We start from the raw sequence: 12,871 nt of genomic DNA on the forward strand, positions 1-12,871 counted from the left end.
ACTGCAGAAATCAGTCCTAGCCGGATTGACGTTGGGAGCGCATCGCGTTGAATTTACACCTGTATATGGGGCAGGGAGCCAACTTGATTCTCCCAACCCCCCTTTCCTCCTGGAAGATCAGGACGTATCGCCCGCGGTCATGCAGGGCAAGCGGCCGGATTAGGATTTTGCAATCCTAATATCCCCAGGTTGGCGCAAAAGAGCAGCAGGATAAGTTTCTCCTCCAAGTTTTTCATTTCCTCTCACAGAGGGACGTTTTCCCTGACCTACCCTCCCCCCCTCTCTTCGTCACTTTCTCAATGGGCTTTCCGCACATCCCCACGGCCGCTGAGGATTTCGCGCGCTCTTTCTCTCGTGCAGCCAACACGGCGGATCCCCGGGGAAGGTAAGAATTGGGGAGACGCCACACCGCGTTACAGCCGACCGCTCGCCCTCCACTCCCCCCCCCACCTCATCGACCGCCCCGGCAGCGGGAGGCGGGTTCCCCTCCCCTCTACCTTCCCCCCCCCCAAAAAACCCGCCCACTTTCTTTTTAACAGCCGCCTTTTTCTTGCGGCGACTCTCAGGTTACTTGACGGAGGGCGAGCTCCGATCGCCAGCCTGTTTTTGTTTCTCTCGCGCTCTCCCTCTGTCCTCTCCCCCCACCTCCCCGCGCGCACACGCGTACACCCCACCCCGCCTGGCCTCCGGAGCCACCCAGCGCCGGCGATTGGGCAGCAGCGTCTTGACACAGCGCCGCGCGGAAAGGGTCGAGGACGTGTTTCAACAGATGGTCGGGGTTAGCGTGTCATCTCGTTCGAGTGGGGATTAGGGGAGCCGAAGGCTGCCGACCCGGAGCTGTGTGGTCTCCTCTTCCCAACTTAATCAGCCAAGGTGCCTTTTTGTTTTCCATCGCTTGGGGTGGGGGGTGAAGAGCGGGGCGCGAAAGAGGGCGCCTTCCCCCCCTCCGCACACAGCAGCAGACCCTCCTCAGGTAAAGGGGCGCAGAGCGAGCCCCCCTTTTTCTTCCCTCACCTCCTTCCCGTGTCTCTCCCTCCCCCTCCTGTTTGAATGGGACGTGCGCGTGGTCCACTTGTCAAACGCCGCCTCTGTGCCGCCGCTGTGGAGCTAACTCTTGAACAGAGGAGTATTGGGCAGCCTGAGATGCCCGCCTGTCCCCGCAGACCAAACGCGCTCCGCGAAGCGGTTCGAGGTCAGGCCAGGGAAGGTGTCGATTAAGAAAGCTCTGGCGCTCGCGGGCAGGAGTGGACGACGCGTGTCTCCCGCGTGCACACGCTCCTCGGTTGATCTCTCTCTCTCTTTCTTTCTCTCTCTCTCTCCCTTCCTCCCTTCCCTCCCTCTCTCTTTCCCTCCCTCCCTCTCTTTCTCTCTTTCTCCCTCCCCCTTCCTCTCCTTCCTTCCCTCCCTCTTTCTTACTCTCCCTCTCCCTCTTTCTCTCTCTTCTTCTCCTTCCCCCTCTCTCTTTCCCTCCCTCCCTCTCTTTCTTTCTCTCTCTCTCCCTTCCTCTCCTTCCCTCCCTCTTTCTTTCTCTCCCTCTCTCTCTTTCTCTCTCTTCCTCTCCTTCCCCCTCTCTCTTTCCCTCCCTCCCTCTCTTTCTTTCTCTCTCTCCCTCCCTTCCTCTCCTTCCCTCCCTCTCTCTCTGTTTCTCTCTCTCTCTTTCCCTCCCTCTCTTTCTCTCTCTCTCTCCCTTCCTCTCCTTCCCTCCCTCTCTCTCTGTTTCTCTCTCTCTCTTTCCCTCCCTCTCTTTCTCTCTCTCTCTCCCTTCCTCTCCTTCCCTCCCTCTCTCTTTCCCTCCCCCCCTCTCTGTCTCTCTCTGTCTCTCTCTCTCTCTCTTTCTCTCTTTGCTTATCTGAGCTTTCTGATGCGGGGCAAAAAACTTCACTTCGCCCCTGGTTTTGCTGGGATGCGATACGTCTTCCGACTGAGTGCACGCAGTTTTTTTCTAAAACGAGTTATCTCCAATCATCACGTTTCTCCGGGAAAGGGCCCTTTTTGGAGAGAGGGTAATTTATAAAGGCTGTTGAAATTGGCAGTAGAGCAGCGCGCATTTCTTCTTTGACTTTGGAGGATAGAAAGAGTGTTCCCCGTAAGAAAGAAAGAAAGAGAAAGAAAAGGACTAGGCTGGTGGAGGGGATGCCGGGGTCTTGGCAGAGCTTCCGCGTGATTTTCCACGTAAAGGGAGGGAGAGATTAAAGGCAGCAACCGCCCCGCGTGGAGAAATTCCCCAGGCAGCTGCTACACAGCAGTGGGATGTAATTCATATAAAGGTCTCTGAAAGTTTTACCAGTGTCTGCAAACTAAATAGCATCATCGTAACGGTCATTAAAACCTAGCTGTATTTATAGATTCTAAGTAATCTATCTGATGTGTTAATTGAACTTGAAATATTTTTTTTAACGTGGTGATTAAAGAAGAAGCAGAAACTTAACTGGGCATGGATGCCTGGTTACCTGAACTTCCACTAGATGTCTTGTGATGCACTGCTTTCTCTTAAGGTGTTCTAATATCTCATTAAACAAGCGGTTGCAGAGGAGGGAAGAGGTGAAGGGAGCTTAAGTAGAATTCTCAGTGATGCTAATTGGACAGGTTAGAATTAGGATAGGTATTCATGTAGAGAATACAAAAGCTAATGTACCTATTAATGTGTTGCTAAATGATAATTCCCCCAAAAGATAAATGTATACAATTCTTGCATTTTACCATGAGTACAGAAGAAAGCCCAACATCTCTCTCTGCCTTTGTAACTTGAATTTCCTGTGCATGAGATGTTAAAGATTGTGTACTTTCTGAAAAATTATTTAGTCAGCTAGATTATGGGATATGGGTCTGTTGAATGTTCTGTGATTCTGGCATTTGACCAAACATCAAAGAATCCGTACAGCAGCTTGAAGGTGAAACTTGATATATCAGCCTCCCCTTCCAAATATATTTGTTGGCTTTCATTTTTGATGCATGCCATTGGAAGAAAATATCCTTAAAAACAACTCCTCCAGAAGTATGTGTTTGTGTTTGTATGAGAAACTGCTAATTATTTGAGTTAAATGACTAAAATGAAGTAGTTTTCCACTCCAGTCAAAGATGTGATGTAAACTTTCCTAGATACTAACACTGACAAGAAGACAACTTGTAAATGTATGGCATCCATGCATCAATGAGAGATATACAGAAACATAGTAAGTTATTTCCAAACAGCCTAAATTTGGTGGAAAATTTAGAATTTGAATACCACACTGTTAAAACAAGGGCAGGAATGGTAAGATTACCAGCCTGACATTTGTGCACTGATGCAGTGTAACTTTCTTTCTAGGTGTATTCCGGACAACTGAAGTTTTTTCTTGTGTCTTGTGTCATATATTTCAAAGGTAAGTCTCTTACTACATGTGCTAAGGCGTGTTCTTTTTTTTTTTTTTTTAACATTCTGTTGAAAAGTGGTCTGGCAAAAAACATTCTGTTTTTAAAAAAGTGTTTGGTTGGGTTACACAAAACACAAGGCTAAAACATGACTGCCTTGTTGATCAATGTGGCTAGTTATGAGTCACTGTCTTCTGCTGTTAATTCATCAGTCATAGTTAACTAAAGGCTAGCACATTGTGCAAACAAAACTTAAGCCAAAACCCACACCTTACAGTTCAGCATGTGGTAGCAAGGTTGGCACAATGCATAAAGTTCAAACTTAGAAAAATCCACCATGGCATAACAGAGAATGCAAATCTAAGCAGTATAAGTGATGGAATTTCATCTGATGCTAAATGTATCAATCATTGCAACCTTATAATATTCTTTGCAAATTCCAAAAAACTTGGGTGCTGTATTTCTGTTTGACAAGACACGGTAGAAGAAATTGAATGTGAAACCATGTTTTTACATCACTGACCTGATGGGACTTCTTTAAAAGAGGGGGAGGGAAAATGCCCTTAAGCTAGTCCAGCTCTTTGTCAAGCTGTAATCTAGGGTTCCAGATGGTAAATGTTCAAAGGAATATTTATGGCTACTGCTGCATACCTCTGGTTGACATTTGGTTCCTTCCTGACAGCACTTATGCTGGGCACAAACACATGAAGTTCCCATTAGTAACTTAACAGCTGTAAAACTATTTAGAGAGCCTAAAGGATGCTACAATACTACATTATTTGAAGAATAAGGAAAAATATTCTCAAATGCTAGGGAAAACCACTTGTGGCTGGCAAAGCTGCCAGTATGCAAAAAGATCTTTCAATTTCAATTTATTTTTCTCAGTTTTGAAGCATGATCCTTTTTAAAATGAAAAGTCGAATATACCAGATGAGTCAAAAGCTTTTATGCTGAATGGCTAATCTCCAAATTTGGACAAGAAAAGTGTCAAAACACTGCTAAACTTATTAAATGGTTTTACGGTAGATGAGTTAAGAATACAGGAAATTGCCTTATACTGGCTGGGTTTACATAACCTGCTCAGACAAAATGTAGTTTGTGGCTAAACATGTTGCTTGAACTGTGGTGTGATCCTGACCAATAGTGGTTTGCTTAGTAAACCATGGCATAGTACATTGGAGGCTTAGCACAGACTCAGTATTGGCATGGTTTAGACAGGATTTTTTCCTACTTCTATCTGGAGATGCCAAACTATTGGCATGACTACTGAGCTGCTTGTTTCCCCTAGGTTAATAGGAAGCTTTATACTTAATCAAATCATAGCCATCTGGCTATGAAAAGTAAAAGTTCTCCAGACTTTATGAGGTTTTCTTTCCTCCTCAACACTAAATAGAAATAGCTGACACTGGTGCTCTGAAGACAAATTTCTTGGGCTGAGGAATGATGGGATATGAATAATGGAGTGATCACAGGCACGTCTGGGAAAAGTTGAACTGAAGTAAAACAAGCTTTGATATGCTTTTTATATGCTTGTTTAGGATTTATAGTCTAGCACACCCACCCACTTGTGATTAGATTCAGAAATATAATTTAATTGAACCAAATAGTAGTAGTTGCTTTAACCCAGCTCATTTCTCCTCCCCTCCCTCTCCCACCTTAATGTCAGGCAAATGGCAAATGCAGTAACTTCTTTGAGGAACAAGGTACTTTGATGTATGTTCATTTAATTGTGCATTAGTTTATTACTTGGCAGGATATTTTTTCTTTTGGCACTTCATTGTCAAGGTAGATGAGACTGCTCTACTCATCATATGTTGCTTGATACTTTTGTGATTTGAGCTTTCTATTAGCCTATTAATTCTTGCTGAATAATCTATACAAGTATATTTACTTTTAAAAACATTTTTAAAATGTGCAGAGCCAGTGATGCAGACATATCATCTCATCTTGCCAAGTGTCTGTCCCAGAGAACTTGAAAAGAAATTACTGACTCCTTTGAAATAGCAGCAAATATTGGGAGAATAATTATATCAAATTATGGTTTTCACTCAGAGCAGGATTCAATGAAAAGAGATCATGAAATACATTGAAATGTAGTGGCTTAGTATTTTCAAATATGGAAGGTATTATAAACCAAAGCTCTCAAAGGAAGTTAGTCAACCATGGGAATCATGGTTTTTGAATCTTTTTCAAATACTGTTCTAAGTCTTCTATTAAAAAGGATTTTAAAGACATTATTATCAATGTTTTGAAACTTGCATAGTCACAATCAAATAGTTGTCTAAGCAGATCATATTTTGCTTTCTTATGTTATTACTGGGTGGTAAATGGATGTATTGGTTGTTGTCCAGTTATGTGCTTTTGCTAGTGAAACTAGGCAAGTTGATTTCAGCTCCCATCCACTCTCAAAATCTGCAGATGTTCTTTCATCTTTCTAGAATAGATTTTGACAATGTGAAGTGTTAGGCAGATTAAAAATCCATCATGCTCATGCAAGCCTGCTTGTATGATACTGGATCCTGTTATATTATTACATATTAAACTGGATTATTTGTTCTGATTTCTCATGGTTTGGAAAATAAAAGGATGATTTCTTGATACCCAAGGATTTATCCTTGGATTTACTGCATACTATGCTTTAAGAGCTGGCTTTGTTCTCTGACTATAGTAGAAGCAATGTCATCATCTCTGATGTTTAGTCAAAATGCTATAAGCAGGTTAAAGGAATCCAAGAAGATAGGATAGTGTTGGTATTCAAGGTAGGTCAAAATACCTGCATTTGCTGACCTTTGTTTATAATGTGCTGTTTAATCCTCTTGTTGCAATGGAAGAAAATATAACAGCAATAATCTACAGCTTTTTCCACCTATAGTAGAACAGCAACATTTAGAATTTTCAAGCATTTATGCTATCTTTCTCTCTCACATAAACACGTTAATATATGGGCAGAACATTTCACTAATGTTATACTTTAAAAGTTGAAATTGATTTTAAGCTTAAACCCGCATGAATGCAATGTTTTGAGATTTGGATCCAATATCTGGCCTATTCCTTTTAAGCATGATTTTTAATAAGCTTACTGATGTTAAGCAGTCACCTGCATTTTCCTTCCTCCCCTTTAATTACAAAATCAGTTCAAAACTTCACAACCCAGCATTATAAATTGATTGTGTTGAGAAACTGTTTTTGATTGGTAAAAACATTAATACTTCATATCTCAACAGTAACCTCTTTTACAATACCCTGCCTACTAACAAGAAATCACTGATTTATAAGTGCTTCTTAACAGTAAAAGTAGTTCAACAGTAGTTTTACCATTTACCAAAGAAGATAGTTGATGTGATAAGCTGTCATTCATTGGAGATACTTTCAAGCAAATGCTGACAACCTTCAAGAATCTTTAATTTAGATGTCTGAAAATAGCAGGGAGGTTGGACTTGACATGGTCTTTTCTTATTTTGTGTGAGGAAATATAGAATCCTAATACATGAAATTATTTTTATGTGTTATTAATAATTATGCATTATTCCTAAAGAAGAAAGTCTACAGGTGCAAGTCTAATATCTTAAACAATAACTACAAAAATAGGTATTTCACATTAACAAATACTTTTTTTTAATCCTAAAGGGATGTGTTTTAAAGAAACAAACAAGCAAACTATTAACCATTTCTTTTCTTCAGTTAATATCCCAGTTAATAATCAGGGATTACAGGGTCATATAAAGGGCAGTAATATTGCCCCAAATATAAACTTGAGCAAAGAAAAATAAAGTTTGGATTCTTCTGAGATCTTCAAATCTTTTTTACAATAACAGAATTGAATTCAGCACATTTAATGTAAAAATTAAAAAGCAAAACAAGAGAAATGCTACAAAAAGGTTCAAGTTTTCTTGATACTGTGACACCTTTTTCTGTTGCCCAGGGTATTGAAGATTACTCAGTCCCAAATTCATTATAAATGTAAATTCTCCATTCCAATTATTATGGAAAGCAATTGCCAAGATAAAATCATACAGCTCTGGATTCATTAATTAGTCTATGTGAAGATTTGAAAAGGTGCTTCTGCTTCTGTTAAAACTTTGATGAAGCAGCTCTTCAAAGAGGTATCCAGCATGGGAAAAACATTTTGGTTAAAATGAACTGGCTGGCTAAAACAGAGGTATTGAGATAGAGCTCTGTTTTTTGTGACATGGAATTGAGGTGGCTTTCAAATTGAGACCCACTTTCCTGTAATAAAGAGGGACAAAGTAGGCATATAGCAAAGAAAAAAATGCAAAAGGTCCACCTTGAGAAATGTGGTAATTAACAGGTAATTAACAAGACAGGTGGAGGGAATTTATTCTTTTCTCTTGCTCTTCAGAAGAAAATGCCTCTTCTATCGTTGTTATTCATTTTGTGGGGAAACCTCTCCCAATTTATATTTCAAATTATGTTATACCTGCTGTATGATCAGATCACATCATCTCTATGTATCTGGTTGGTTTCTTGCATAAATAGATGCTCATATGGTAGATCAGTTATTACAGTGGCTAGAAAGTACCTGTAAAATGGGGGGGGGGGAAACCTGGTTATAATATGATGACTTTCTTTGCCACCCTTAAAACTTGAAAAGGCAGTACTTATTGGCTGATTTTTAACTCACCTTTCAACTACCCCACACTCAACATTTTTTGTTCTTATGTCCCTCACTAAGTTACTATAACATGCAACTTTGAAATAATAATTCATTGAAACATATTAAGCAAATAATCAGTCTAAGTGATGAGAATTGCCTTCCTTCCCACAAATAGTCTATGCAATTGAAATTTGAAAACGTGAATAAGGTAGACTTAATTAAAATAATAGTGAATCAATAATAAGAACAATTTCTTTTTTGAGAAGAGATGAACTGTGGTATTACAATGCTGAAATGTCTAAAAGTGTTCATTTTTAATGTATAAAATACATGATTATTTGGAATATATACTTAATCTTAGTGGAAGAAATTCCTTTAATTTTAAAGGATCTGCTTGTTCATTATGTTGTTTAATGTCTGACAGGACCTATGGACAATTTGGAGTTTGTTATATGCAGCAAATGCCTAACCTTTTCTCTTTGGTTCTTGTAAAGGCCAAATCAACTATGAAAGTCCTGAATCATTATTTAGGTACAGGAGCTAATCCATAGAGAATCTGGCTTGGTTTAGGAATTTTGATGTGTGCCTGCTAGCCATTTTTCATGAAAGCTTAACTGCTATCCTGTTCACATATAGATTGGAGTACTGTAATGCACTGTTCTATGAGAGTTTCCAGAAATTCCAGCCTGTGTACTGCAGTGGCTACAGTGGTTTTGTATTCATTTCTTACAGCATATTATACTAATACATTTCATTTGTTTTAGCACAAAAACAATGTTGGTTATGTGTCAAGCTCAAAATGTCCAGATTATCTGGAAGGTTGCCTTCTCCAGTATGAACCTTTCTATGCAGCATAGTCAATATTTGATATTTTGCTATTTATTTCAGGATGTTTAGAGATGCTGAGGAGATATTAGAGTAGTGGGTTTGATATTAGTATAAAGATAGTGGAATTTGTTACCATATTTAAATTTTGGAAAAGCTGCAGAGGCTGATTATATTGTATTGTAGTCCCTTGTATTTATCTACTTTATTTTATGTTGAGAATTTTTTGATCTGTAAAGGCATTTTAAACTTGTTTGTATCTCTTAACACAATTACTTATGGGCTATGAATTATGTTGGGAATAGCTGCATAGGCCAGTGTTGCTGTGCTACTCCAGTAATTGCCAATTACTTTCCTTCATATGGGTGGACTTCTGGCCAACATATGCTCTATATATGTACAGTATGCATATGCAGTTCTACCATTTTATCATATTTTTAGGCACTTGAGATAGAAGAGTTTCAACCCACCCCCTTCTAATATCCTGTAATGAAAAAGGCCTATTCCCATCTGGCAAATCATACATATCTCTTTCGTACATCTTTGTATGAGATTGTTGGTGCTTTGATTATTTTTTTTTTAAAAATAATTCTTAAAACTCTTATTTACTGGCAATTTTCTTATTCCAACAGTTGATTGCACACTGCAGAGTGCAGCTTGATGTTTTGTTTGTTTCAAACTACAGGCGAGGTAAGCAAAATAAGTTTCCTAGGGAATATTGGGAAGTAACTTTCATTTGGTGTTAACGTATTCTGTTACCCTATGAAATCACACTAAACAACTTTGCGTATTGCTATATTTTATTCGTGTTGTGGATGGAGAAAAAGTATATGGTTAGAGAATGGACACAAACTTGCAATGGTCATTGGGCGTATGAGAAAACATCTGGAAGGCACCAGCTTTGGGAAAGGCTGTTTTAAGGCATCCTCATCTTGGGTGGCCAAAGTTGGTGCTTTCTTAATTTTATTTTAAGAAATTGATTTATTCTGGTTAGGCCAAACTTTCCATGCACTTTGTAATCTTAGGATGCTGTGGAATACTATATGACCTGACTAGGATACACAATTGGTTTTAGCTCTTCAAATGAAAAGCTTCCAGTTAAACAATGCTAAAAAAAAAAGCCAAAGCTACTTGAGGAAATATTGGTGGTGTAGTTAATTAAATTAAGACTCTTGAACATGTATCTAATTACCTTAAGCCACTCCTTCAATATTAAATAATAAGTGGTTATTAATACATGGCTTAAGGCTATTACTGTAATTGAATGAATTAGTTTCTTACTGTTTAGACCTCAAGAAATATATTTCAAATGTTCCACTATTATTGTGTTAACATAAAAGTGGAAGTTTTAATTGATCTAAATGAATTCACACTGAGGAAAGTTGGTTTAATGCATGCTTTCAATTTCAGAAGAAACATTAAGATCTTATGGAAACACACAAGAATATTTGCAATAGCATTTATTTCTTTTTCTGTTAGCGTGCAACTGAAAGCCAAGCTGTCATATTCTGATAGAACTGCATATATTATGGAAGATGAACTTTTATTAAATTAATATGGTGGCCAGTCCCTTGTATTTATCTATTGTTCAACTATAAAAATCCAAGCAAAAATTTTGGCTCAAAAGTTTAAGTAGACTACAAATTTTGCATTTGTTCAAAGTATTTTACCTGCATTATCAGGTTGTAGTATCTTAAGAGCTGGGCTTCAGTAAGTTGCTTGGGGTAAGTCCCAATCTAAGGGTGGGAAAAAGTCCTGCCTAAAACTATAGGACTGCTGTCAATTACTATCAATAATACAAGGCTAGATAAATTAATGATCTTAGTGAAAAAGAATATCCTTCATTTCTCTCCATATAACAACAGCCATGCTTGAGGGAGTCAGAAACGATTGCGGAGTAATTGGGGACTGAGGCCAATAGAATACAAGTAGTCCTCAATATACAACCACAATTAAGCCAAAAATGTATGTTCCTAATTTATTTTTATTTTATTTTTTTAATTTATGAGGGACACGGTGGCTCAGTGGCTAAGACTCTGAGCTTGTCGATCGAAAGGTCGGCAGTTCAGCAGTTCGAATCCCTAGTGCCACATAATGGGGTGAGCTCCCGTTACTTGTCCCAGCTTCTGCCAACTTAGCAGTACGAAAGCATGTAAAAAATGCAAGTAGAAAAATAGGGACCACCTTTGGTGGCAAGGTAACAGTGTTCTGTGAGCCTTTGGTGTTTAGTCATGACCATGGAGACATGGTCATGACTTCGGACAGCGCTGGCTCTTCGGTTTTGAAACAGAAATGATCACCGCCCCCTAGAGTCGGGAACGACTAGCACATATGTGCGAGGGAACCTTTACCTTTACCTTAATTTAGATAGTTAAATGAGTTTTGCCCCATTTCCTGACCTTTCTTGCCACAGTTGTTAAGTGAATCAGTGCAGTTGTTAAGTTGCAACATGGCTATTAAGTAAATCTGGCTTCCCCATTAATTTTGCTTACCGGAAGATAGCAAAAGGTAATCACATGGGTCAGAGACTCTGTAACTGTCATAAATATGAACCAGTTGTCAAGCATCTGATTTTTGATCATGTGACAATGGGGATGCTGACAAAGGGGATCATGTGACAAAGGTTGTAAGTCTGAAAAATTACCATGTCACTTTTTTCAGTGCCATTATAACTTTGAATGGTCACTAAATGAATGGTTGTATGTCAAGGACTATCTGTAATATGCCTAATAATTTCATAGGAAAAGTGAAGATTTGTAACTGGGCCTGAGAGCTTTCTGTATTGCAGGTCCAACACTTTAGTATACTTGGATTCAAATGGATTAGCTTGGCTTTCTATAATTTTCATGTCCATGAAAGACTTATTTATTTTTGACTGATCCTTATATGTCTTAAAATACTGACTTTTTTAGTATTTAAAACATTTTATTGAAAATGCCAATGGAAAATATCAAGCAAATAATTTGTAACTGTATCTTAAATTTATAAATATAGTACTTGAAATATGAAATCTTCCTGAAGGGGCAAAATTTTCAACGACAAGAGTTATGTCTTATGCAGTGCTTATAATTGAGTGTTTAATGAGAAAAAACTAAAATCTGCCAGAAAGATAAGAGCACAATTGAGATGCTTAAGTATAAAGAAAGTATTTGGATGTGTTGGATGCTATCACAGGTATCCTCGTGTTTTCATATTGTTGAGTTGAATTACTATTACAGGACTTGCTTCTGATTTATTTTCATATTTTTGTATAGTAGTTTTACATTATGTCAAGTGATCACATAAAATCTTATGCAATTCAGCAATAAGAGTATAACCATCTTATTAATGATGGTTCATTAATGAACTATCAGTTCATTAATTTTTAAATGAACAAGAGAAATATAAATACCCATTTTGACTTGCAGTCTAAATATATGTTAAGGATGCCCCAGAATACAATATCTACAATTATAATTATATAAGTATAACATGTTCAGTATTGCTCTTTCTTACTTTATATTTAAATTTGTCTCCCTTCCTGAACAGTGTGCCACAAATGTTGCCACTCAGCAAGTTAAGAAAAATTTTAAAAAGCTCTGTTCAACTCTGTTAAAAAAAGTGCACAACTATTATTTATAGCTGTCACCAATTGATCTACATATTAGTTAAGGGATATAAAACAGGAGAAGAAAGGAACAGGGAGCTGGCAAAGCTCTACCAGTTCCACAGCATCTGTACTTGTGATATTCGTAGTTGAAGCACTAAATTGTTGTTGTTGTTTTTTACATTTTAGGCAAAAGTTTTTTTAAAATCTCTCAGAAATAACAGCATCTTGGCCCTGTTGGCAATGGCTGGGAATTGATCAGATATGATTGCTTCCCACTTGACTGACCATCTATGACTATGTTTTGCTGGTGGATGTAGAAAATATTTTCCGTGGCAGCTGATTTGGTGAGTTGTTTTACACAAACATAGTTTGTATCTCATTTGCAGTCAAGTAATTATTCATCTAGAAAGTGTTTATTAATTGAGATCACACTTTATGTATCAATTTTTTCAACACACAGAAAAGTATTACCATTACCAACCACTCCATAG

General features: G+C 38.4%; 1 protein-coding gene across 7 annotated transcripts in view; it reads left to right on the forward strand.

Annotated features, from left to right (window-relative positions):
- The first annotated feature begins 329 nt into the window (after window positions 1-329).
- Window positions 330-12,871, forward strand: part of SULF1 (sulfatase 1) — a 102,414-nt gene continuing 89,872 nt past the window's right edge. For 2 of the 7 annotated variants that reach the window (XM_087890663.1, XM_034429936.3), the window contains exons 1-4: window positions 330-873; window positions 3,308-3,362; window positions 9,424-9,481; window positions 12,567-12,724. The gene's annotated coding sequence lies outside the window, so the exon portion shown is untranslated. Of the gene's footprint in view, window positions 974-1,045; window positions 1,193-1,403; window positions 2,004-3,307; window positions 3,363-9,423; window positions 9,482-12,566; window positions 12,725-12,871 lie in introns of those variants that run through there. The other 5 variants (XM_034429939.3, XM_034429935.3, XM_087890661.1 and 2 more) reach the window with 4 other exon arrangements.

This window comes from Pantherophis guttatus, chromosome 3, assembly GCF_059756535.1.
Source record: "Pantherophis guttatus breed Tessera chromosome 3, ASM5975653v1, whole genome shotgun sequence".
In the NCBI taxonomy this organism is placed as follows: Eukaryota; Metazoa; Chordata; class Lepidosauria; order Squamata; family Colubridae; genus Pantherophis; species Pantherophis guttatus.